We start from the raw sequence: 26,370 nt of genomic DNA, 5'->3' as shown, positions 1-26,370 counted from the left end.
GAAGACTCTTGAGAGCCCCTTGGACTGCAAGGAGATCCGTCCAGTCTATTCTAAAGGAGATCATTTCTCGGTGTTATTTGGAGGGACTGATGCTAAAGCTGAAACTCCAATAGTTTGCCACCTCATGCGAAGAGTTGACTCACTGGAAAAGACTCTGATGCTGGGAGGGATTGGGGGTGGTAGGAGAAGGGGACAACAGAGAATGAGATGGCTGGATGGCATCACAGACTCGATGGACATGAGTTTGAGTGACCTCCGGGAGTTGGTGATGGACAGGGAGGCCTGGCGTGCTGTGATTCATGGGATCGCAAACAGTCGGACATGACTGAGCGACTGAACTGAACTGAGGTGGCACTAGTAGTAAAGAACTCACCTGCCAATGCAGGAGACAAGAAATCCAGGTTCCATCCCTGGGTTAGGAAGATCTCCATGTAGAGGGCAAGGCAACCCAATCCAATATTCTTACCTGGAGAATCCCATGGACAATGGAGCCTGGCAGGCTACAGTCCATGGGGTCGCAGAGTCGGACAGACCTGAAGTGACTTAGCATGCACACACGCAGACATCCTGTGTGTTAGGACTACATATAAGCAAGATTTAAACTTTATTCTTTAGTTACTGAAACAGAAGGAAGACTCTCCCGCTGTTTTTACTCAAGTCCGAACTGTGACCAAAGCTTTACCGGGAAACCCCCAAGCCTGTCCCTCTCACCAGAAGCTGGATTTAACAAACAAGATCCCTGCTGTGGAGTCGGAAAACCACTTCCCTGGCCTTAGCAAAGTTACTCAACTTCTCTGAGCTTCGGTCTTTTTACTTTTTAAGGAGAGAAAATCATAATGTATATCGTAGATCATTGTAAATATTAAGTGAGATAATATACGGAAGTGTTATGACAACGACTTGTGATTTAGTAAGCATTCTATGAGTTAATAGGACTTTCCAGGTGGCTCAGTGGTAAAGAATCTGCCTGCCAATGAAGGAGATGCAGGTTCAATCCCTGGGTCAGAAAGATCCCTCAGAGAAGGAAATGACAACCCACTCCAGAATTCTTGCTGGGAAAATCCCATGAACAGAGGAGCCTAGTGGGCTATAGTCTCTGGAGTCACGAAGAGTCAGATGACTCAGCGATTAAACAACAACAACGGGTTAATATGAATGATTACTTCTTCCACATTATTTCTGCACCTTCATTTTTTCTCTCTTGTCCTTTGCTTTTGTTTTCCCCTTACCATAGAGACCGATTGTAAATATTATTTGTAAATATTTATTGAGCATCAATCAATCACCATTAAACAATAGTTCAAAAGAGTTAATACGCTTGTGAGGGTTTCCTAAGCAATTATCAGAAGCAACGGGCTGGGAGAGACTATGTACTTGGTCCCTGCCCTGTGGGTACGTGGTCATGCAGCGGTGCAGGCAGCTGGTCTTCCATAGCTTGGGACAACACTGCTGTTCAACTGCTGATGACAGAGCAGAGACCTGCAGTGTGTGACTTCTTAGGAAGCCTGTTCCCATTTGGGATCAAGAGGCTCCCGGTAAGTGTTTCCTGGGATGGGGGGAGGTGAGAGGGGGCTCATTTCTCTCCTCCTAGCATCCCTGAGCTCCAAGGAACAAGCTCTGTGAACTCTGGGCCAATGACTCAGGGCTGTTTCCGGGAAGTGGGCATTTCTAGAAAAAGACTGCCCACCAGAGACATCCGGCTCAACTGTAGCTGGACAGGAAGCTGTGGAAGCTGTCTCATGGACCCCTCCCCCGCCTTTGGGTGCTCATACCTTTGTCCCACCTGATCTGCTCCCCAGCCCTTACCACAGACTTCACGGGACTAGCCCTCCACACTCTCAGCCTTCAAAGTTCTACTTCATCCATTCTGAAATGTTCACAGTTTCCTGAAGGAGCCTGTCATCTCTCTTTCATTTATGAAAGGCAGATCTCCTTCTCTGCCTTTAATATTCTTCTTGGCCCATCTCCTGTTTGTCCTCAAGATCCAGCCCAGGTGCCCCCTCTGGGGAGTCTTCCTTCACCCCTATTCTACAGCAGGTGCCCCTCCGTGCACTCCTGGGTTTCCATACTTGTAGCCCCCGTGGCCCTCACCGGGGGTCAGCGTACAGCTTCCGTCACTGCCTACTCCTCCAGAAGTGTTTTGAGAATGCACACCAGGCTTGGTAGTTCAGTCTCTGTGTCCCTAACATGCAGCACAGCGCCTGATGCTTAGAAAGTCCTGAGAGAATGATAGTAGAACAAACTAGAATCTCCATTATGTTTCTCCCTATTACTCCATCTGCAAGTGAGCTGCTGTCTCTTTCCCCTAAATATCAATAGTTCAATCAATTTACACTGATAAAGTGTACACTTTCACCCATGTCCTTGAATATTGGAAACAGTAATGCCTATATGGCAATGGAATTTTTGTAAGACGCCTTGGAGGAAAGGGAGGATGCCTATTTTAAAATTCCGTAGTGACTCTGACCAGTGCCACAACTCTCCTGTGTTCCACTTATAAAGAACTCAGATGCCCTGAACAATGTAGGAAAGTGGTAGAGTATTTTAAATGACTCAAAATCATCTATTACTCTCACATTTTTATCAGATGAAATAAAAAAGAGATACTGTGGCCAAGCAAACAAAACCATAACCATAATGAAACACAATATCCTCCAACTGGAGAAAGCCAACTGTTTGTTCTTTTTAAATAGTATGCATTTCCAAATGCTGCTTTTTTCTTCCCTGAGATAGTATGTCAGACATCACAATCTACGTTGCCATAGGTTGCAGTTACAGAAATGAACCCAAAAGAAGAATATTCATTGGCATCAGTGATTCTTTGACTTGACTTCTGAGAAATCCACAGGGAGGTCCTATGGATTTATTGAACATAAATGCTGCCCCGCAAAAAACTAGCAATACTGCATCCTTTAATTTTCTTCAAAATAAACTCTTGCACCTACCTCTACTTCAGGTGTCCTTGGTGTCGATGGCTATCGTTCTGTGAGTGACAATGGGCAGAACTATGGCATCCCAACTCCAACCTACTTTCCAACAATACCAACACCTAGAATTTGTGAAATAAATGCAGAATAAATGGCTGTAAAATTGAATTTCTGAGGAAAACTTCAGAAATGAGATTAAAAATGTTCAATGAAAACAGAATGGTTGAAATTCTTCTCATGTCCCTGGGTTACCTCCAAGAAAATGCCCTTCCAGAAAAGTCACCATGAAGGGATAAACATGATCACTATCAGCAGAGAAAATTTCCTAAAGTATAAGAAGGGCTTTGACCACAGCTAAGAGGTAGTGTGATTATTGTTTAAAAAAGAAGTTAAGGGCTTTGTAGTAATGGGCCAAGATCAAACTCTATTCCCTCAGTTTGCAGCTGTTTGGGCAAGCTATTTAACTTCAGGAAGCCTATCTTTTCTATCTTTTATTTGAATTCCTGACTACCTCATACACTAATTGCTAATTCATTTGTGGAATTATAAGTGTTTATCTATTGAGCTATTACCAGAAACCAGATGCCACGCTGGGTGATAGAGACTCAGTAATAAGACATAGTGTTTTCCCTCAAGAATGTCATTGTCTAGGAGCAGAGATAGTTGAATAAGTAAAATAATTGCAATACATTGTGATATCTGCCTTAATACCAGTAAGTTCAAGGTAGTATAAAGGAAACAAAGGATCAATCCATGTTGGGCAATCAAGGGAAGCTTTGAAAAAGAGATGAACTTTAAGAATCATCTAATGTTTAACAGAAGAGTGGAGGTAGGAAATTGATGCTGAAGGCAAACACAAGAGAACGCTCCATGGCATAATGTGAAAAACTTAGAAACTTCAAGAGTTTCAGAAGCATCAAGTGGCTCAGTGTGTTGATACCTTTAAGAATCAGGAGAGGGCTGGTGACCATCTAGACGAGAGGTCTTAGCAAAGAAAGGATGACACCCACGTCTCTGAATCAGGTGACTCAGGTGAGGTTGTTGTCTTTCTGAGGGACTTCAGAGGAGCAACATTAAGAGGAAGAGATGATAAGGACAAAGAGGCAACTTTGGGACAAGGTGACTGTGAGAGTTCTGCGAATGTTGGATGAAATGTTTTATAAACAGTTTAATGTATTGGTCTGGGGCTCAGAAGAGAGAACTGACTTGAAAATTCAGGTCTGGAACCCGGAACGTCATATCTAAGACCACATGAACACTTGGATCTTTTCTTTCACACAGGTTGGCCTCAAGGGAAAATGAGGACATCTGAGTTGTGGGGTGGTGTCCAGGGGGAATTGGTACTTCAGTGTGGAGGCTTGTGGGGAGGAGTGGTATACTTGGGAAACCCTGAAGCCCATCTTTAGAGCAAAACTGCCATCAAGGAAAATCTGCCCAAACCCAAAAGTACTATCCAAACTATTCAAATTATTCACTTTCATTTCTGTAATATTTTGAATGAAAACAGACCACAGTAGTACCTCTTATAATCCCCATCTCTTTCCCATTTATGTCTCTGTCTTATCACAAACTCCTCCAACCCTCATACATGTCCTGAAAAGCCTTCCCCCACCCCAGTTTCTGCATCTCCTGTTCCTATCTCCCTCCCACTTCCTCCTTATTCTACATCACAAATTCCCCAAAGATGAGTCTGGTAAGGCAGAGGAGGTTTCTCTGGGGGCTGAGGGAGGAGAAGAAATGAAACCTGCGAAGTCAGGATCCTTTTAGAAGACAGAAGGAGGTGAAAGGTTGGAAGGATTCATGCATTAATAATTCTGTTCTTGTTATAGTAGACTCAAAAGCCAGGCTGATCATCTAAATAAGTCATGCATGCAAAGAGGTTTTGCATGAGCACAGAGCGCAGGGATCCTATACCAGGGAGTGGGATGGAAACCAAACAAGAGAAGAAAGTTCTAAGCGGTGGGTGAAAGGTGTTGCCTAGAGAAATTCCCTGAGCTGTAGGGAATTGTTGCAGATAAGTTCTAATTATCTCTGCCACTGAGAGGAAGGAGTCATTAAAGGTCCTGGTAAGGCCTGGACATCACTGGAAGAGGTACAAAGTGAGAAGAAAATAAGAGTCAGGATAGAGCCTGGGGAGCAGATGGAAGGAGAAAGTCAATGAAGGGTTCTGGTGAGAATCTCTCAGGAGGTGGAAGAGAACCAGGGCTGGGTGCTGTCCTGGAGATTAGGAAGCATTTTTTTAAGGAGACAGTGCCAGGTGTCCCATAATCATGGGACATGGGAAAGCCAGGGGTGATCCGCCAGGATGCTGAGGGAGTTTCTATCTGATGACCTTCAAGTTCTCTGCAAGGGAGTTGGTGAGTTTGATAAGGAATGGAAATCATCCATTGGATTTGGCAATTGGGAGGTCACTGGCAGCCTTAGCAAAAGCATCTTTAGCAAAATGATGGAGGCAAAAGGCAAACTTCAGTGTGCTCACAGTTAGGGAAAGATGAGAAACTGGACACGTGAGGACGACTGTCTGAGGACGGGAGGTGGAGCAACAGCTCGAGGAGTCTGTCCCCTCCTCCTCCCTTCTCCTCTTCCTCTCTCCTTCCCTCTCTTCCTTCCTGATGGGCAAGCCGTGGACCTCTTTACAGGCTCTTGGGTAGGATCTTATGAAAAAAGGTCTACAATTCCAGAAAGGAAATGATAGAGAAGGGGATGGGTGAGAACAGATGGAGGGATTCACCTGGAACAAGAGAAGAAGAAGGGATGCTCCTACTTCTGAGAGTGGGGGAAGGAAGGAAGGAAAGTCAGATATAGGAAGGTTTTAGTGGGAAAGCAGGGGGCGATCAGCCAGGATGTTGAGGGAGTTTCTGTCTGATGACCTTCAAGTTCTCTGCAAAGGAGTTGGCAAGGGCACCTGCTGAGAGTAAGGTGAAGAGGCTGGAGCTGGGTAGAGGGACATAGTGAGAGGTTTGGGACAGTGAGAATGGGATGGAGACAAGATAGCCACAAAGGGCTCGTGTGTGAGACCACACGGTGGAGATGCCTAGGATCTGTGAGATTTAGAGTCTATTTTTTTTTCCCCAGCTGCCCCTGGATGAGGTGTAGAGATGCAATCATGAGATGTATTTAAGGATGCCGGGTGGGTAGTACAGAAAAAACATGCAGTTGTGACTTTCCAATGGAAAAAAAAAGTAATGTTTTCACTTGATGCCATTCATGTCAAGGCCATGAAGTTCTTCTAAAATGGTGGGTTTCAAGTTTGGACAGATAAACTGTAACATCAAGGGGTACCACTTGGTTTTTGGACCTGGCATTGTGATTGCCCTTATCATGAAAACACGAAAGTGGTAATCAACTCGCTTTTTGCCCCACTCAAGTCATGGGAGACAAAATAATTCCAGCAGGTCCAATCCTCTTGCCCTTGTGGAAAACCTTCAATATTCTAGGAAGAAGTAGGACAGTGAGTTTAGGGGAATATGCTCACAGAGTGTCTGCACACAAGACCATTTTTTACAATTATTTCATGAAGGCATGAAATACTTTTTTTAGCAAAGAGATCTGAATTCAGATGAGGTAGGGAAAACATAACAGAGCAAGAGCCATAATCAACCAATGTGTCCTCCTTTGTCTGGCTAAGAAAGTGAACCAAACTTCCAGCAGATAGGAGTCAGAGCAGGAGAGGGTCGTGGTGGTGAATTAGACACACCCCCAGAAGGTATTGAAGAGACTTAAAAGTAGGGCTAAGACCATTAAAAAGAATGAAATAAGGCCATTTGGAGCAATATGGGTGGACCTAGAGAGTGTCATACTGAGTGAAATAAGTCAGACAGAGAAGGACAAATATCATATGACATCCCTTATATGTGGAATCTAAAAAGAAATGATACAAATGAATTTACAGAACAAAAAGAGACTCACAGACTTAGAAAATGAACTTACAGTTGTCAGGGGGAAGGGATAGTTAGGGACTTCAGGATGGTCATGTACACACTGTTATATTTCAAATGGATAACCAGCAAAGACCTATTGTATAGCACAGGGAACTCTGCTCAATGTTGTGTGCCAGCCTGGATGGGAAGGGAGTTTGGGGGAGAATGGATACGTGTATATGCATGGCTGAGTCCCTTCCTTGTTCACCTGAAACTATTACAACACTGTTAATCAGCTATACTCCAATACAAAATGTTTTTAGTGTTAAAAAATAATACAAATAAAATTTAAAAAATAAAAGAGTAAGACTGAGGCTTCCTTGAAGAAGAAGAAAGTCTACTTGTGGACAGCAGTTTTGTTCTGTCCCCAAACCCTAGGCTACGTTTCCCTATGGGTTTTGGATTCTCCTAGTTAGCTCCCCAAATCATGTAAACCAATTGCAACAAATCTCTTTTCAAAACTGAAATATAGTTTCAGGTGTACAGCATAATGACTCAGTATTTTTATAGATTGTCAGTTCAGTTTAGTTCAATCGCTCAGTCGTGTCCGACTCTTTGCGACCCCATGAATCACAGCACGCCAGGCCTCCCTGTCCATCACCAACTCCTGGAGTTCACTCAAACTCATGTCCATCAAGTCGGTGATGCCATCCAGCCATCTCATTCTCTGTCGTCCCCTTCTCCTCCCACCCCCAATCCCTCCTAGCATCAGACTCTTTTCCAGTGAGTCAACTCGTTGCATGAGGTGGCCAAAGTATTGGAGTTTCAGCTTTAGCATCAGTCCTTCCAATGAACACCCAGGATTGATCTCCTCTAGAATGGACTGGTTGATTCTACTCCATTAAAATGTATTACAAGATAATGGCTATAACTCCCTGTGCCAAACAATATATCCTTATTGTTTATCTATTTTATACTCAGATATCTCTGAGCCCCATACCCCTAATTTGTCCTGTCCCCTTCTTTCTCTCCACTGGTAACCACTAGCTTGTTCTCTTTCTGTGAGTATGTTTTGTATGTCCATTCATTTGTATTATTTTTTAGATTTTACATGTAAGTGATATCATAGTGAATTTGTCTTTCTCTGTCTGATTTATTTTACTAAGTGCAATATTCTTTGGGTCAATCCACATTGATACAAATGGCAGAAATTCCTTCTTTTTATGGCTGAGTAATATTCCATTATAGATGTATATGTGTGTGTGTGTGTGTATTTATATATGCCACACCTTTATCCATTCATCTGTTCATGGTCATTTGAGTTGCTTCCTTATTTCAGCTGCTGAAAATAATGCTGCTCTGAACACTGGGGTACATGTATCTTTTCAAATTAGTGTTTTCATTTTCTTTGGATATATACCCAGGAGTGGAATTGATGGATCATATGGTAGCTCTAGTTTTAGTTTTTTGAGGAACCTTTGTAATGTTTTCTGCAGTGGCTGCATCAATCTACATTCCCACCAACCATGTACTAGGGTTCCCTTTTCTCCACATGCTCATCAACATTTATTATGTGTATACTTTTTGATGATAGCCATTCTGACAGGTGTAAGGTGGTATCTCATTGTTTTGATTTGCATTTCTCTAATAAACATATTTCTTGATATCTGTCTCCTACTGGTTTTGTTCCTCAGGAGGAACTCTGGCTGATCCAGTGTCTCCTTCAGATGGGTTGTGAAGATTAAATGAAGTAATGTGTTACTATCTAAGAAGGATATGATACAGTTCCAGGAACAATAAAAAGGGTTTGAAAAATGTTTGCTATTATGATGACTTGGAAAACACAAAGTTGAATCTAACCGATTCCTAACTTGACTCTTCACCCAATAACTTGGTCCAGAACTGTAGTTATTGGTCTGGCTTCTATTACTAATTCAAGGTAACCTTGAGCAAGCCACAGCCTCTAAGGACCTTGGTTTCCTTTCTGTGAAATGTGGACCAAAAGATTTTTGTACAAACTGTTTCAGCTTTAATATTCTTTGGGTTAGGTTGGACTCAATTCATTAGATTTTTATTAGGTTGCTCTACTTCCTCCAGCCACCAGACAAGATCTTTTTCATTGCTGTTACATTTAAGGCTGCTTCTGTACAAATGACCCTCTAATTACTGAGTGGTTTATGGACTGAGAATGCAAACTAAGTTTAATATTAACCTGAGCAAAGCATTTCTGTTATTTTAGCCTGTGATTATACAGCTCCTGTTTTACCCCAGAATTTAGGCTGTAGGGGATGTAAAAAAGCATTCAATTTGGCCCTTGCCATGAAGGAGCATAGGGGGACACCCAAAAATCAGATCCATACTGTGAGAGAGAGTATACAGTCAGGTCTGAGGACCACAGGTTTTGAGAGAAAGGGGATGATAAGATCACTCTGATCTGGAATGGTCAGAAAGGCTTAAAGAGGCAGGGATTTAGACAGATGAAATGTCTATGAGAGAGATAAGAAGTTAAATCTCCCTTTCCTGCTGTGTATCATGTATTCCAAAATTGAATGTGTGAAGTTTGAGGAGCTCTTCATATTGTTGTTTGCCTCTGTTGGCATAGGTAATGGAAAGATGGTTGCTTCATAACTTTAGGCTTTCTCTCCTACTCTCCCTGGTGTGTCCTGTGCAAGAATGATTGGGCAGTGGGTGCAACACCCTGCACGAATTTATCTGTAGACCCCATGGGCCACCCCATCATCCATGTATTCATTCGGTCATTAAGTTGTGTCCGACTTTTTGTGACCCCATCGACTTTAGCATGCCAGGCTTCCCTGTCCATCACCAACTCCTGGAGCTTGCTCAAACTTATATCCATCAAGTCAGTGATGCCATCCAACCATCTCATCCTCTGTTGCCCTCTTCTCCTCCTGCCCTCAGTCTTTCTCAGCATCAGGGTCTTTTCCAATGAGTTGGCTCTTCGTATTGGATGGGCAAAGTATTTGGGGATCCTCTACAGGAGATTGCTCAATTAAAGTGGGGTCCATGCTTCTTGTGTCCACTGCATAAATATTTATGGACTGGATCACTAAAATCATTGCTCTCTAGAATAAAGGGACATAAAAGAGAAACTTTATGGAACTTTCAGTGGCATTAAAACTCTAAAAATAGTGATTCTTATATTTTGGAAATTCTTTGATTTTCAGTGTCAGAGCAATCTGGATTCCTGCTCTCCCTCCTTGCAAAATGTTGCTTAGACCCTACTGGTAGGGTTTCTTATCCCAAGAGCCATTGACAGAACTACTGCCAAAAGTTTACTGGAGCTGAACAAGAAAATCAGTGGGTGTGGATAGAAGAAGTTATGCTTGAATGACAAGCAAACATCAGAAGAATTAATTTTACAAGCTCACCTTTGAGATCAGATAAAGGCAGCTTGACTTTATTCACTTTTTATCAGCTTAATAAATAGCTCTTAGCAACACTGACAGTCATCTTTAATAGGCAGAAACAAAGAAGCCTCATTAACAGTTAAATTTAAACTATTCACTTAGTTTACTGCCTCTTTCATGATGATCTTTTGCTAAATGAGTCTTTAAAAAAGACTCATGTGTGTAAACAAGCCAAAAATTCTCAAGACTGTGGTCTAATGAAAAGACATAAGCAGGGTTTACAAAATAATTCAGATCACTGAAGAGAGACAGTGTTTGGGGTGTAAATACAGATTTCAACAAACAAGAATATTCATATAAGGATGACTACAGAGACTGGAAGTGGAAAAAACATCCTCTGGATTCAGAAATGTCCTCTAGTCATTTGCAAAGTAATTCTGTCCATAGGTTATGAGGGGCTTCCTAGGTGGCACTCGTGGTAAAGAACCCACCTGCCAATGCAGGAGACATAAGAGATGTAGGTTCGATCCCTGGATTAGAAGATCCTCTGGAGAAGGAAATGGCAACTCAACTCCAGTATTCTTGCCTAGAGAATCCCACGGATAGACGAGCCTGGCGGGCTACAGTCCATGGGGTCGCAAAGAGTCAGACACAACTGAGCAACTTAGCATGCATGCATAGGTTATGAACATTTATAGGCCAACAGATTTTTGCAAATGTTTACTGACCTCTGACTATCTGCAATGAATTGTTCTCAAAACATACTGCATCCAATCAATGTAATTAGTCATTACATTTTTACCGAGGGCTGGCCTATGAATCTGGGTATTGGTTTTGCTTTGGCTCCATCCCTTCATTCCTTCTGGAGTTATTTCTCTACTGATCTCCAGTAGCATACTGGGCACCTACCGACCTGGGGAATTCCTCATTCAGTATCCTATCATTTTGCCTTTTGATACTGTTCATGGGGTTCTCAAGGCAAGTATACTGAAGTGGTTTGCCATTCCCTTCTCCAGTGGACCACATTCTGTCAGACTTCTCCACCATGACCCGCCTATCTTGGGTGGCCCCACACAGCATGGCTTAGTTTCATTGAGTTAGACAGGGCTGTGGTCCATGTGATCAGATCGACTAGTTTTCTGTGATTATGATTTCAATGTGTCTGCCCTCTGATGCCCCCTCGCAATACCGACCGTCTTATTTGGGTTTTTCTTACCTTGGTCGTGGGATATCTCTTCACAGCAGCTCCAGCAAAGTGCAGCCGCTGTACCTTATCTTGGACAAGGGGTATCTCCTCAAGACCGCCCCTCCTGACCTTGAACGTGGAGTAGCTCCTTTCAGCCCTCCTGCGCCCGCGTAGCCACCGCCTCTTGGATGTGGGGTAGCTCCTCTCGGCCGCCGCCCCTGACCTCGGGCGTGGGATAGCTCCTTTCGGCCATGCTTCTGCTCCTGGACGGTTGCACTGGAGCCAGTGTCTCACGTCTGTGCCACTGCAGCTGGTCATCTAGTGATAGAAGCAAGGTCCAATGCTGTAAAGAGCAATATTGCATGGGAACCTGGACTGTTAGGTCCATGATCAAGGCAAATTGGAAGTGGTCAAACAGGAGATGGCAAGAGTGAACGTCGACATTCTAGGAATCTGTGAACTAAAATGGACTGGAATGGGTGAATTTAACTCAGATGACCATTATATCTACTACTGTGGGCAGGAATCCCTTAGAAGAAATGGAGTAGCCATCATGGTCAACAAAAGAGTCTGAAATGCAGTACTTGGATGCAATCTTAAAAATGACATAATGATTTCTGTTCATTTCCAACGCAAACCATTCAATATCACAGTAATCCAAGCCTATGCCCCAACCAGTAACACTGAAGAAGCCAAAGTTGAACGGTTCTATGAAGACCTACAAGATCTTTTAGAACTAACACCCAAAAAAGATGTCCTTTTCATTATAGTGGACTGGAATGCAAAAGTAGGAAGTCAAGAAACTCCTGGAGTAACAGGCAAATTTGGCCTTGGAGCATGGAATGAAGCAGGGCAAAGGCTAATAGAGTTTTGCCAAGAGAACGCACTGGTCATAGCAAACACCCTCTTCCAACAACACAAGAGAAGACTCTACACATGGACATCACCAGATGGGCAATGCCAAAATCAGATTGATTACATTATTTTCAGTTAAGATGGAGAAGCTCTATACAGTTAGCAAAAACAGGACCAGGAGCTGACTGTGGCTCAGATCATGAACTCCTTATTGCCAAATTCAGACTTAAATTGAAGAAAGTAGGGAAAACCACTAGACCATTCAGATATGACCTAAATCACATACATTATGATTATACAGTGGAAGAGAAAAATAGATTTAAGGGACTAGATCTGATAGATAGAGTGCCTGATGAACTATGGACGGAAGTTCGTGACACTGTACAGGAGACAGGGACCAAGACCATCCCCATTGAAAAGAAATGCAAAAAGCAAAATGGCTATCTGAGGAGGCCTTACAAATAGCTGTGAAAAGAAGAGAGGTGAAAAGCAAAGGAGAAAAGGAAAGATATAAGCATCTGAATGCAGAGTTCCAAAGAATATCAAGGAGAGATAAGAAAGCCTTCCTCAGTGATCAATGCAAAGAAATAGAAGAAAACAACAGAAAAGGAAAGACAAGAGATATCTTCAAGAAAATTAGAGATACCAAGGGAACATTTCATGCAAAGATGGGCTCGATAAAGGACAGAAATGACATGGACCTAACAGAAGTAGAAGATATTAAGAAGTGGCAAGAATACACAGAAGAACTGTACAAAAAAGATCTTCACGGCCCAGATAATCACGATGGCATGATCACTCACCTAGAGCCAGACATCTTGGAATGTGAAGTCAAGTGGGCCTTAGAAAGCATCACTACAAATAAAGCAAGTAGAGGTGATGGAATTCTAGTTGAGCTATTTCAAATACTGAAAGATGATGCTGTGAAAGTGCTGCACTCAATATGCCAGCAAATTTGGAAAACTCAGCAGTGGCCACAGGACTGGAAAAGGTCAGTCTTCATGCCAATCCCAAAGAAAGGCAATGCCAAAGAATGCTCAAACTACCGCACAATTGCACTCATCTCACACGCTAGTAAAGTCATGCTCAAAATTCTCCAAGCCAGGCTCCAGCAGTATGTGAACTGTGAACTTCCAGATGTTCAAGCAGATTTTAGAAAAGGCAGAGGCACCAGAGATCAAATTACCAACATCCGCTGGATCATGGAAAAAGCAAGAGAGTTCCAGAAAAACATCTATTTCTGCTTTATTGACTATGCCAAAGCCTTTGACTGTGTGGATCACAATAAACTGTGGAAAATTCTGAAAGAGATGGGAATACCAGACCACCTGACCTGCCTCTTGAGAAACCTATATGCAGGTCAGGAAGCAACAGTTAGAACTGGACATGGAATAACAGACTGGTTCCAAAAAGGAAAAGGAGTACGTCAAGGTTGTATATTGTCACCCTGCTTATTTAACTTATATGCAGAGTACATCATGAGGAACACTGGGCTGGAAGAAGCACAAGCTGAAATCAAGATTGCCAGGAGAAATATCAATAAACTCAGATATGCAGATGACACCACCCTTATGGCAGAAAGTGAAGAGAAACTAAAAAGCCTCTTGATGAAGGTAAAAGAGGAGAGTGAAAAGGTGGGCTTGAAGCTCAACATTCAGAAAACAAAGATCATGGCATCTGATCCCATCACTTCATGGGAAATAGATGGGGAAACAGTGGAAACAGTGTCAGACTTTATTTTTTGGGACTCCAAAATCACTGTAGATGCTGATTGCAGCCATGAAATTAAAAGACGCTTACTCCTTGGAAGGAAAGTTATGACCAAACTAGATAGTATATTAAAAAGCAGAGACATTACTTTGCCAACAAAGGTCTGTCTAGTCAAGGCCTGGTTTTTCCCGTGGTCATGTATGGATGTGAGAGTTGGACTGTGAAGAAAGCTGATCGCCGAAAAATTGATGCTTTTGAAGTGTGGTGCTGGAGAAGACTCTTGAGAGTCCCTTGGACTGCAAGGAGATCCAACCAGTCCATTCCAAAGGAGATCAATCCTGGGTGTTCACTGGAAGAACTGATGCTAAAGCTGAAACTCCAATACTTTGCCACCTCATGCGACAAGTTGACTCACTGTAAAAGACTCTGATGCTGGGAAGGATTGGGGGCAGGAGGAGACGGGGATGACAGAGAATGAGATGGCTGGATGGCATCACCGACTCGATGGACATGGGTTTGAGTGAACTCTGGGAGTTGCTGATGGACAGGGAGGCCTGGCGTGCTGTGATTCATGGGGTCGCAAAGAGTCAGACACGACTGAGCGACTGAACTGAACTGAACTGAACTGGCCTATGAATCATCTGGGTACTGTAGTGCTCATCGGCTATTCTCACCTGTCTAGCCTTCTTCTGTTAACAACATCTGAATTTTCCTTTGGGGGAGCTATGCTCTCCCATTGGACACTATGTATTCCTATGGGGTTGATCCCACTCTCACAGCTCTAGGTTATTCGGGTGATAATGATCTGCTCAGCTGTGCTTTGGCCACAGTGATTGAATTAGAGACAAATTGGGTGATACAAGCAGGCTAATGAGACTAAATTCTGGGCTTCTGAAAAAACTTGTGCAAGAGAAGCTTTCTTCCCACAGATTGAAAGCTGTAAGGGCGTTGAGCTGAGACCCTGCCCAGAAAGACACCAACACAGAGGATGAAGAAGGAGACCAAGTGCTGTTAGTTATCTTCCATTTGCCCCTAGATCTCTCTCCTTCTCTCCACCAGCTGACAAAATGGACTCTGTCCAGCTTTCTTCCCCTCTGGCTTCAAGATGGGAGTATTGTCAGGAGATCAGATATTAGGTTATTTATTTAGCAGTCTCTTTATGTAGGATCCTCTCAGGTTGGCTATCTCTACTGAAGGCTATGGCTCTGTCAAGGGACCTGTTCCTACAACTTAGTAGCTTCAGGTTCCAGTATCTGTACTTGCTTCATTCTTGTAGGCCTAGAGATGGTAACGAAGACCCACTGTTAATTGTTACTTGCTCTCCCTTGTACTGCAAGGAGATCCAACCAGTCCATTCTAGAGGAGATCAATCCTGGGTGTTCATTGGAAGAACTGATGCTAAAGCTGAAACTGCAATACTTTGGCCACCTCATGTGACGAGTTGACTCACTGGAAAAGACTCTGATGCTAGGAAAGGTTGGGGGCGGGAGGAGAAGGGGACGACAGAGAATGAGATGGCTGGATGGCATCACCGACTCGATGGACATGAGTTTGAGTGAACTCTGGGAGTTGGTGATGGACAGGGAGGCCTGGCGTGCTGTGATTCATGGGGTCGCAAAGAGTCGGACACGTCTGAGCGACTGAACTGAACTGAACTGAACTGCTACTTCAATATACCTTGTGATTAAATACCCTTTTTTTCTTTCTTGCTCAATTTCATTTCAAAGATTCAAATCTTTCCAATTTTTTAAAACATGTTTTTACCAAAAAAGAAATCAATACTTTTCATTCCATTCTTGTTAATGTGAGTCAAAGCCTTCTGAACTGTGGTCATTTTGCTATTTTTCTTTAGAGTCTTCAAAACTTTCAGTTTAGTTCAGTTCAGTTGCTCAGTCATGTCCAACTCTTTGCAACCCCATGGACTGCAGCATGCCAGGCTTCCCTGTCCATCACCAACTCCTGGAGCTTACTCAAACTCATGTCCATCGAGTTGGTGACGCCATCCAACCATCTCATCCTCTGTCGTCCCCTTCTCCTCCTGCCCTCAATCTTTCCCAGCATCTGGGTCTTTTCCAATGAGTCATTTCTTCCTATCAGGGGGCGAAAGTATTGGAGTTTCAGCTTCAGCATCAGTCCTTCCAGTGAATATTCAGGACTGATTTCCTTTAGGATGGACTGGTTGGATCTCCTTGCAGTCCAAGTGACTCTCAAGAGTCTTTTCCAACACCACACTTCAAAAGCATTAATTCTTCAGTGCTAAGCCTTCTTTATAGTCCAACACTCACATTCATACGTGACCTCTAAAAAACCATAGCTTTGAGTAGACAGACCTTTGTTGGCAAAGTAATGTCTCTGCTTTTTAATATGCTATCTAGGTTGGTCATAGCTTTTCTTCCAAGGAGCAAGCGTTTTTTAATTTCATGGCTGCAGTCACCATCTGCAGTGATTTTGGAGCCCAAGAAAATAGTCTCTCGCTGTTTCCATTGTTTCCCCATCTATTTGCCATGAAATGATGGGACCAGATGCAATCATCTTAGTTTTTTGAATGTTGAGTTTTAAGTCAACTTTTTCACTCTCCTCTTTCGCTTTCATTAAGAGGCTCTTTAGTTCTTCTTCACTTTCTGCCATAAGGGTGGTGTCATCTGCATATCTAAGGTTATTGATATTTCTTCTGACAATCTTGATTCTAGTTTGTGCTTCATCCAGCCCAGCATTTCACATGATGTACTCTGCATATGTTAAATAAGAAGGGTGATGATATACAGCCTTGACATACTCCTTTGCTGAGTTGGAACCAGTTTGTCGTTCTATGTCCAGTTCTAACTGTTGCTTCTTGACCTGCATAAAAATTTCTCAGGGGGCAGGTAAGGTGGCCTGGTATTCCCATGTTTTTAAGAATTTTCCACAGTTTGTTGTGATCCACATAGTCGAAGGCTTTGGCGTAGTAAATAAAGCAGAAGTAGATATTTTTTTGGAACTCTCTTGCTTTTTTGATGATCCAACAGATGTTGGCAATTTGACCTCTGGTTCCTCTGCCTTTTCTAAATCCAGCTTGAACATCTGGAAGTGCATAGTTCACATACTGTTGAAGCCTGGCTTGGAGAATTTTGAGCGTTACTTTGCTAGCATGTGAGATGGTGCAATTGTGCAGTAGTCTGAACATTGTTTGGCATTGCCTTTCTTTGGGATTGGAATTCAAATCTTTAGAGTTAAACTTAGTGTAATCTTCCTTTGTTTTACGGTTCATCTGATAACTTTGCTTTCTGCAGGGTCCAGATCACTTTGCTTTCTGTCAGAGATAGGGTGTCAGAATCATTGACAGTGGCAGAGACAGAGTCGGGAGTAAAAGGAGGCTGCAACCCTGTTCAGTGGATAAAACCTGATTGGATGGAGCCATGTATTTCCTGCCAGGATCCTAACCAATCAAAGGATGTTATCTGAGTTCTGGGTTCAGATGTACTTAAAGTTAGTGATACTTCTGACTTCTCAATTGCCTGAGTCCTTTTTCCTAAAAACTGTTTGAACTGGGTTTTCTGCTGATTAGAACAGAGAGTGCTAATACAGTTTCTTAGGTTCTTTTCATTGTATAGACTTATTCAGGACTCTGCAAAAAAAGGGAGGTGGCATTGGTATGGACTGAATTGGGTCTCCTCGCATTTGTATGTTGAAATTCTAACCCCGATACCTCAGAATGTGACTGCATTTGGAGACAGATCTTTAAAGAGGTAACTAGGTTAAAATGAATTCATTACATGAGCCCCAATTCAGTCTGACTGGTATCCTGATAAGAAGCGATTAGAACACAGACACGCACAGAGGGAGAGTTCTGTGGAGATACTGGGAGAAGACAGTCATCTGTGAGCCAAGGAGAGACCAAACTTGCCAACACTTTGCTACGAGACTTCTAGCCTCCAAAATTGAGACAAAATAAATATCTGCTATTTAAGCCACTCAGTCGGTGGTGCCTTCTTATAGCACCCCTAGCAAACTAACACTGATACTGCTTCTGCTAAGTCACTTCAGTCGTGTCCGACTCTGTGTGACCCCATAGACGGCAGCCCACCAGGCTCCCCGGTCCCTGGGATTCTCCAGGCAAGAACACTGGAGTGGGTTGCCATTTCCTTCTTCAGTGCATGAAAGTGAAGTCGCTCAGTCGTGTCCGACTCTTAGCAACCCCATGGACTGCAGCCCACCAGGCTCCTCCATCCATGGGATTTTCCAGGCAAGAGTACTGGAGAGGGGTGCCAATGCCTTCTCCAGCAAATTAACACAGGCACCTGTAAACTAGAATGAGGCAAGACGTTTCTAGAGGCCAGTGACTCTCTCCACCTCTCTGAGCCAACATGGTCTCTTAGCTAAGGTATCTGTGTCCCTCTTTATCACTCACTGGCAAATCTTTCCGTATTTTCCACCATCCAGAGGAATCTAAATTAACTGGATTGACTAACTACCATTGAGGGTTTCTCTGGTGGCTCAGTGGTAAAGAATCTGCCTGCAATGCAGGAGATGCAGGTTCGATCCCTAGGTGGGGAAGATGCCCTGGAGAAGGCAATGGCAACCCACTCCAGTATTCTTGCCTGGAGAATCCCATGGACAGAGGAGCCTCATGGGCTGCAGTCCATGGGGTCTCAAAAGAGTCAGACCTGACTTAGTGACTAAACAACAACTACCATTGATACTACTCGGACGAGACCTTCTCGGTGACCCATCTCGTGGGTTTTGGCCAGCAGTGGGTAAACTGCTCTTGGATCATATATCCTCATCTGGTTCCGCCAGCAGCTGCCAAGTGTAGAGGACAAGTCCAGGTTGGTTTCCTGCATAGAAAGTGGTGGGAAGGTCAGTTTCAGGGAGAAAGAGAAGCTGGATATAGCTGGTATTTGACAAGTCTAGAATTTGGTCTCCTGGACTACTGGCATTAGCAATTATAGGAAAACATCAATACGAACCCACACTGCTCAGATTTGGCTTCAGTTTTTACTGTAATAGCCAATTCCTCATTTCGGTTACTCACAAGACTCACTTTCTTGATTGTCAGCTTTATAAGATACCCCAGAATCCTTATTTAAAAATCATGCTGTTTTGCTTGAGCTAGTTTGATCTGTTTATGACTTGAAGTTGAAAAAAAAAAGACTTGATTAAAATAATTTCCAAAGAGAACAGTAATTCTGTCTGGGTAAGAGGGATCTGTTAAAGAGTAAATGTGACTTTTACAGATCCTGACAGCTTATCAACTCTGTGACTATGCTTGGGTCTCTTTGCTGCTCTAAACAAGAGTGGGAAAGGATACTGAAGGACAGCTTCCACCTCCTAGTCATGCTGCTGGAGAATCGTAAGAAGGTATCTCATGAGGAAAAGACCCTGATGCTGAGAAAGATTAAGGCATGAGGAGAAGGGGAAGACAGAGGATGAGATGGTTGGATGGCATCACCAACTCAATGGACATGAGTTTGAGCAAACTCCAGGAGTGGGTGATGAACAGGGAAGGCTGGCATGCTGCAGTCCATGGGGTCACAAAGAGCTGGACATGTCCGAGTGACTGAACAGAACTGAACTGACCTCATGAGGCTGTCTACACCCACCTCAGACAGGAACCGTTTTCTTCTAGTTTCTGGTAGCCTAAAGAAGAGAATTTTCCCCCAATTTCCTGAGAGGCTAACTTTTCCCCCCTCTCCACCAGCTTCCCAGCAGCTGTCTTTACTCACTTCCTGACACCACAGGGGCAGAATCAAAGGGCCGCAGACTTCAGTTTCACAATTCGTGTAGCTGACACCATGTGTCTGGCAGCGTGATCACATTTCTGTCAGTAGTCATTTCCCTCTCTGGGGAGGTCAGAAGTGGTGTATGGGGGCTGGGCGGGAGTAGGGAAAGCTTTCAGGGCACTCAGGCTCTCAACACCCGCTTTGCTGCCCAAGAGGCCCACCCAGCAGAAAGGACACCATTCTCTTGTATCCAGGAGCCTGAAGGTGTGGAAGTCTGAGAGGATGAGAGAAACTTGACCCTTTACCAAAGTCCAATATTCTGGGACCAGCTGGTAGGGGTGGGGGGGCACATGTGCAAAGCTATGTTTTATTTACTAGAGACAAAAAGTAAAAACCTTGGGAGATTTATGCTGAGAGAGCCATGAGATGAAATTTCCACCCTAGAAAGATTACTCTGGATTACTTTGAATGGAGAGTGGTTTGGAGAGGGGCAGGCTGGAGAAAGAGCCAGGCTCAAAGGTTGTTGTAGGAAGCCAGGCTAGAGGTGATGATGACCCCCAAAGAACTGCAGTCCATGGGGATGAAGAGAGGAAGGCCCTGAGAAAAATGTAGCTATTCTAAGTGAGACTAGGTCTGCTGTCCAACATCCCAGGAGGAGTGTGTGTGCTGAAGTACATCAGTGGGACCAGGATCCTTGGCTTTGGTATGAAGGGATGGGAGATCAAACCAGTCAGTCCTGAAGGAAATCAACCCTGAGTATTCATTGGAAGGATTGATACTGAAGCTCCAATACTTTGGACACCTGATGCAAAGAGCCGCCTCTTTGGAAAAGACCCTGATGCTGGGAAAGATGGAAGGCAAAGAGAAAGGGATGACAGAGGATGAGATGGTTGAATGGCATCACTGACTCAATGGACATGAGTTTGAGCAAACTCCAGGAGACAGTGGAGGATAGGCAAGCCTGGCATGCTGCAGTCCATGGAGTCGTAAAGAGTTGGACACTACTGAGCAACTGAACTGAACTGATATATACAAAAAATTTTCCTAACTATATTTTTACCCCTCCCTTTCCTGCTCCCCTCCATTTTAGGGATCATCTGAATGAATGAATTCTGGAGCCCAGACTTATGTCTGGTGAGGTAAAATGTATTATTGGCATGTAAGGATTTGCTTTCTCCTCTCCAATACTTCGGTCACGTGATGCAAAGAGCTGACTCACTGGAAAAGTTCCTGATGCTGGGAAAGACTGAAGACAGGAGGAGAAGGGGGTGACAGAGGATGAAATGGTTGGATGGCATCACCAAATCAATAGACCTAAGTTTGAGCAAACTCCAGGAGATAGTGAAGGACAGGGAAGCCTGGTGTGCTACAGTCCATGGGGTTGTAAACACACATAAAACAGAATAATTAAAATAGAATGTTTTCCTTCAGACATGACTGAGCAACTGAACAAAAACAACTCCTCACTCCACTGATATTAGGTCTGACAGTGTGACTTGTTTTGGTCAATAAAATGTGAACAAAGGCATAAATTCTGCATGTATGGTTTGGTTCAGCCTTTTGCATTCCTGCTCTTTGCCATGTAAAGAGCCCTCGCCTGCCTGGGTCCTAGATAAGGACAGAGAAGCAGATCTGAACAATCTGCAGGCTGGGGGCCACCAAGCCAAAGACCCATGAGCCAGAGGCCTTTGTTTTAGAAATCACGGACCTCTGGGGGATATTTACTACACAGCATTTTTGCAGTAAAAACTGACTAACACAGAAATTAGTCCTTAAAAATGTGATGCTACTGAGATAAAAACTTGAAATACAGGCGATAAACAAGTAAATAATAACAGAATTAAAAAAAACCCAAACAAACCTAAAATAGGTGTCTTTGGTCTTGGGACTCAACTAGGAAGCAAGAAAGTGTTGGAAACTGGAAAAATGATGACCCATCTTATGAAGCAGTAAATATTTGGTAAAACTGTCAACAAAGATAACTTGAAGACAGAAAGGATATCTCATGAACGCATGGTTTTGGGTTGAAGAGATTTCAAGATAGACTGTTACTAGCATGAACTGGTTGCTTCTTTTGATAAGTCACTTTCAAGAAGAAACTGACCTGCCTGCAAGCAGGAATGAAAGACTGAAGAGTGACTGCATATTCTTTCATCTGAACGAAAGAGCTCATAGGAAAGAAATAAGGAGTAGGTTTCACAAATATGATAAACTATCTGTAGTTAATTCTAGAGAGAAGAAGCCTTGAAAATGATGTGGATATGGCTGCTGCCCATGGAGCTGACTCAAGTCACACACTCGCAGAGTTTTAATAGGCTCCAAGAGAGATTTAAGTGCCAAAGCAGACTTGCCTGGATTAAGAGAGACCATGACATTTTTTTCCCCTTAAATGATACTATGATTTTCTGAGCCATAATAAAAGATCTTAGGATAACAATAACATATCAACATAGGTTCATTAATTGTGAAAAATGGACCATATTAATGTAAGATGTTACCACATAGGAGAAACATGGTGCTGAGTAAATGGGAACTCTCCGTACTAGCTCAGCAACTTTGGGGTAAATCTAAAACTATTCTCAGTTGGGCTTCCCAGATGGTGCCAGTGGTAAAGAATCCACCTGCCAAAGCAGGAGATGAAAGAGATGCAGGTTCAATCCCTGGGTTGGGAAGACCCCCTGGAGGAGGGCATGGCAACCCACTCTAGTATTCTCGCCTGGAGAATTTCATGGACAGAGGAGCCTGGCAGGCTACAGTCCATGGGGCTGCAAAGAGTCAGACATGACTGAGCACACACACACACTTATATTCTAGGTTAAGATTTGATTTTTTTTAAAAAGACCTTAGGGTCTTCAACATTCTACAGGCAAACAGTAGGAAGAGGAAACTGCTCAGCTGCCAGGGAGGATATATACTTCTTCAGCTATGACCAAAAAGGATGATGGAAAACTACTCTATTGGTGGAGCCAATAGCCTTGAGAACAATGGAGAGAAGCATTAATTCCCAGGGAACAGAAATGGAGCCTGATCCAGAAACAATCCCCACATTCAGGTTGGGAACTTGGCAACGTATGTCCAGTGAGATTTTAGAATTGCTACATGCCAGTGACTGCTTCCTCTTCTGCAATGGGCAATCAGTTTTGGTAGTCTGTCTCTGTTCCACTACGATATGGGGTACCCCAGATAATCTAGGATCATAGTATCCCAGAATGAATGCCCATGGAACATACCTGAACCTGACTCACAGCTTAGAGCATCACTGCCACAGCTGCTCAGCCAACCTGTAGGCAAGATGTAAAAATTTCGTTATTGCAAACTACTGAGAAATTTTTTGGTACACAGCAAAAGCTGATCAGGGATTCCCTGGTGGTGCATATGGTTAAAAAACTGCCTGCGATGCAGAAGACCAGGGTTCCATCCCTCGGTCAGGAAGATCCACTGGAGGAGGGAATGGCTACCCACTCCAGTGTTCTTGGGGCTTCCTTAGTGGCTCAGATGGTAAAGAATCTGCCTGCAATGCGAGGACCCAGGTTCGATCCCTGGGTCGGGAAGATTCCCTGGAGGAGGGCATGGCAACCCACTCCAGTATTTTTGCCTGGAGAATTCCATGGACAGAGGAGCCTAGCAGGATACAGTCCATGGAGTCACAAAGAGTCAGACATGACTGAGTGACTGAACACAGCATGGCAGCAAACGTGAGAAAGTAGGTGGAGGAGAAAGTTGGAATGTCCCTCTAGATAATGATCAGCTCTATTTCCAAAATCAGGTTAGAGTGTTCCAAATATCACACCCACAACACATACCAGAAATGTTCTCAAATGGCTAATGTCCAGAATTTTACATCAAAGTTTAAAGATTAGTGATAATATTAAAACTCAGACAATAATTATAGTCCCAAATAAGGTCCTGTTATTAAAAAATTCCTTGGGAATGAGCTTGAGGTATAGAATGCCAAGGAATATTAGAACCTCTTAGATAATTTTGTTTTTGTTCTATTTTTTACTTTTAAAACCTCTTAAATATTTTTTATGCAGAACACACAAATCTTAATAATCAAATCTCAACAGCGTTTTTCCAATAAGTATCTTGAAGGCAATTATTAAAATAGACATCAGAGACAAAAATTAATTTCTCTATTTATATAAAAAGATTTTAAAAATCACTTGTCCATTTTTTGAGCCATCAACTTACACCTATTAAGATGCATATAGGAAAATTTAAGACTCTTATTGCAAAATTATTTGAATAATTGCTAGCAATGGCTAAATTAGTAATAATAATGATATTTATTTTGCTCTGATATAAACTTTATATATTTAATTTCATGTTAAGTAATATTTGATACAACAAAATACCAACATAAAATAATTCAGACTTATCCACGAAGTTTGTTTTAATGGGAACAGACTTGTGTTCAATGACCACAAACCACTTCAACAGATTTTACTTGTTTATATAAGAGACATTTATTTTTTATTTTTCCTGGCATTAGCTAGGGACAATCTTGCCACAATTCTACTTTATAAAACTGCAAGAAAAGAACACTCAATTTGATGTTCATGTGAAATATAATTACCCACTTTTCTTCCTTTACAACACGTACTCCATAGACAGGATGACAAGGCAAGAGGTACATAATACACTGCCTGTCATTAATAACGAGTGTGCTCTTTTGAAATTATTTTACAATAGCATTTATTGAAAATACCCTTTACTTGCTTTTGGGACTACTATGGATATTATAGAACTTTAACAAGTATTGCCTGTTTCAAATCAAAAATATAAATAGGAATTTATTAAATAAATGAACTGACCAGGTACAGTCATAAACAAGTATTGTAAGTTTTAACACATATCAAGTTTCATTTTTTACCCATGATACTTAAGGTGATCACACGGGCAGGCTCTGGGTCCTATGCCAGGACTACAGAGAGATACAGCTCTTTCACCTTTCCCTGAAGAAATATTACACACTATCCAAGGTTTTTCTGAAAGGCTGCCTACGAAATAAGTCTTTCTTGAATCTCCCAAGCATATGTGATCTCTTCTTCCTTTAAATCCATACAGTATCTGGCTTATCTCTCCATAATAAAAATAAAGCTAATAGCAGCCCAAATCACACTGACTTATCCTTGGGAACTTCAAATATGCTTCGTCCATGCTAAACTTCCATTCACTATCCATCTCATTTCTTCCTTGAAGGCTCCTGCAAAGTAAATACTGTTATTTCCACTTTATAGATGAGGAAACTGGGCAAAGATTTGAACTTAGGATTTAACTCCAAAAATGGTGATCTTAACAATGCTTCTGGGAACACTTGGTCTGCATTGAATTGTATGTGATTTCTGTCTCCCCCCTTAGTTGGGGGGTTCTTTGGGCAGGTACCACATGTGATCATCTCTGTATCACTTTATATATCTTCACAGTGTCTTACACAGTAAAAAAAAAGAAAGATATTCAATTCTCTGTATTCTAAAAAGCAGCTATTCTTTCCACATTTGTCTCTTAAATTGGAACACATGCCCAATTGGTGTCCTGATTTACCTGGTGATCTCTTCATTCTTTTCCTAAAAAGCTGTCATTAGCCCTTGGGTGTTTCCTACCATTGTTATCTTAGGATCAATTAGTAATTAAACTTGGGTAGAAGCTTAACTACTGCAGATGCTTTTGAATTATGATGCAGAAAGGACTCTTAAGAGTTCCTTGGACAGCAAACAGATCAAACCAGTCAATCCTAAAGGAAATCGACCCTAAATGTTCATTGGAAGGACTGATGCTGAAGTTCCACTACTTTGGACACCTGATGCGATGAGCTGACTCATTGGAAAGGACCCTGATGCTGGGAAAGATTGAAGGCAGGAGGGGAAGGGGACGACAAGAGAATGTGATGTTTGAATGGCATCACCAACGCAATGGACATGAGTTTGAGCAAACTTGGGAAGATAGTGAAGGACAGGGAAGCCTGGTGTGCTGCAGTCCATGGGCTTGCAAAGAGTCAGACATGACTTAGCAACTAAACAACAACAAGAAGAAGTTTAACTACTCAGAGAAAAGATTAGGTCACCGTAGAGGTAAATTTCTTTAGATTTCTGAATGCCATCTGAGTACTAATCAGAGCAGAAATTCAGAGGAGAAACCATCTGAAAGTGAAGGGGAAGGCAAACAGAGATAACTAATAGCATATTAGAAATAAAACATCATGAGTTCAATGAATATCAAGGGAAGATGCAGATTATACTAAGATCTTACGAGGAAGGGAAACTGCTGAATGCCTACATCTTTGTGATTCCCACACTGAGGTAAGACAGAAAAAAGACGGTGGCCGACCAGGAGGCCAGCTCCTCCTGACTCACCACATGTCCTGGCAATGGCACGAGAATGAGAAAAATCACGTGAAAACACTATAAACAGTCTTTCAGGCAGGACATGAACAGCCTGTCTACCAGCTGTAGCTTGAAGGAAGTCCTAGGAGAGTTTGGGAGTGATGTCATGAAGGGAGTTGTTATGTATGAAATGATATCAAGCCTGGGCACTTTTGTATCCTCTCTGTTTTGCTTTGGACATTGGCGCTGTGGCCTGAAAGGTGACTCTGCAAATTATTCTTTCCATTAGCTTGGCTTGGCAAAGAAGGAAAGAGAACTGAAAGTAGCTGTGCTGGGGAAAGGGGTCTGAGTTTAAGAAAGGGTTTGTATTTTTATAAATAGAAGAGACTTAAGAATGTTTTTATGCTGGGAAGGAGGAGTTAGCAGAGAGAGAGAGAGAGAG

General features: G+C 42.7%; 1 protein-coding gene across 1 annotated transcript in view; it reads left to right on the top strand.

Annotated features, from left to right (window-relative positions):
• Positions 1–1,233: 1,233 nt before the first annotated feature.
• The window catches only part of DNAJC5B (DnaJ heat shock protein family (Hsp40) member C5 beta), a 136,410-nt gene continuing 111,273 nt past the window's right edge, over positions 1,234–26,370 (top strand). Inside the window, exon 1 of the mRNA XM_055431904.2 lies at positions 1,234–1,535. The gene's annotated coding sequence lies outside the window, so the exon portion shown is untranslated. The remainder of the gene's footprint in view (positions 1,536–26,370) is intronic.

This window comes from Moschus berezovskii, chromosome 16 (genome assembly GCF_049115385.1).
Source record: "Moschus berezovskii isolate FMDL1 chromosome 16, NW_MosBer_1.0, whole genome shotgun sequence".
In the NCBI taxonomy this organism is placed as follows: domain Eukaryota; kingdom Metazoa; phylum Chordata; class Mammalia; order Artiodactyla; family Moschidae; genus Moschus; species Moschus berezovskii.
The sequence above is the reverse complement of the archived record's forward strand: the minus strand, read 5'-3'. Positions and strand labels throughout refer to the sequence as shown.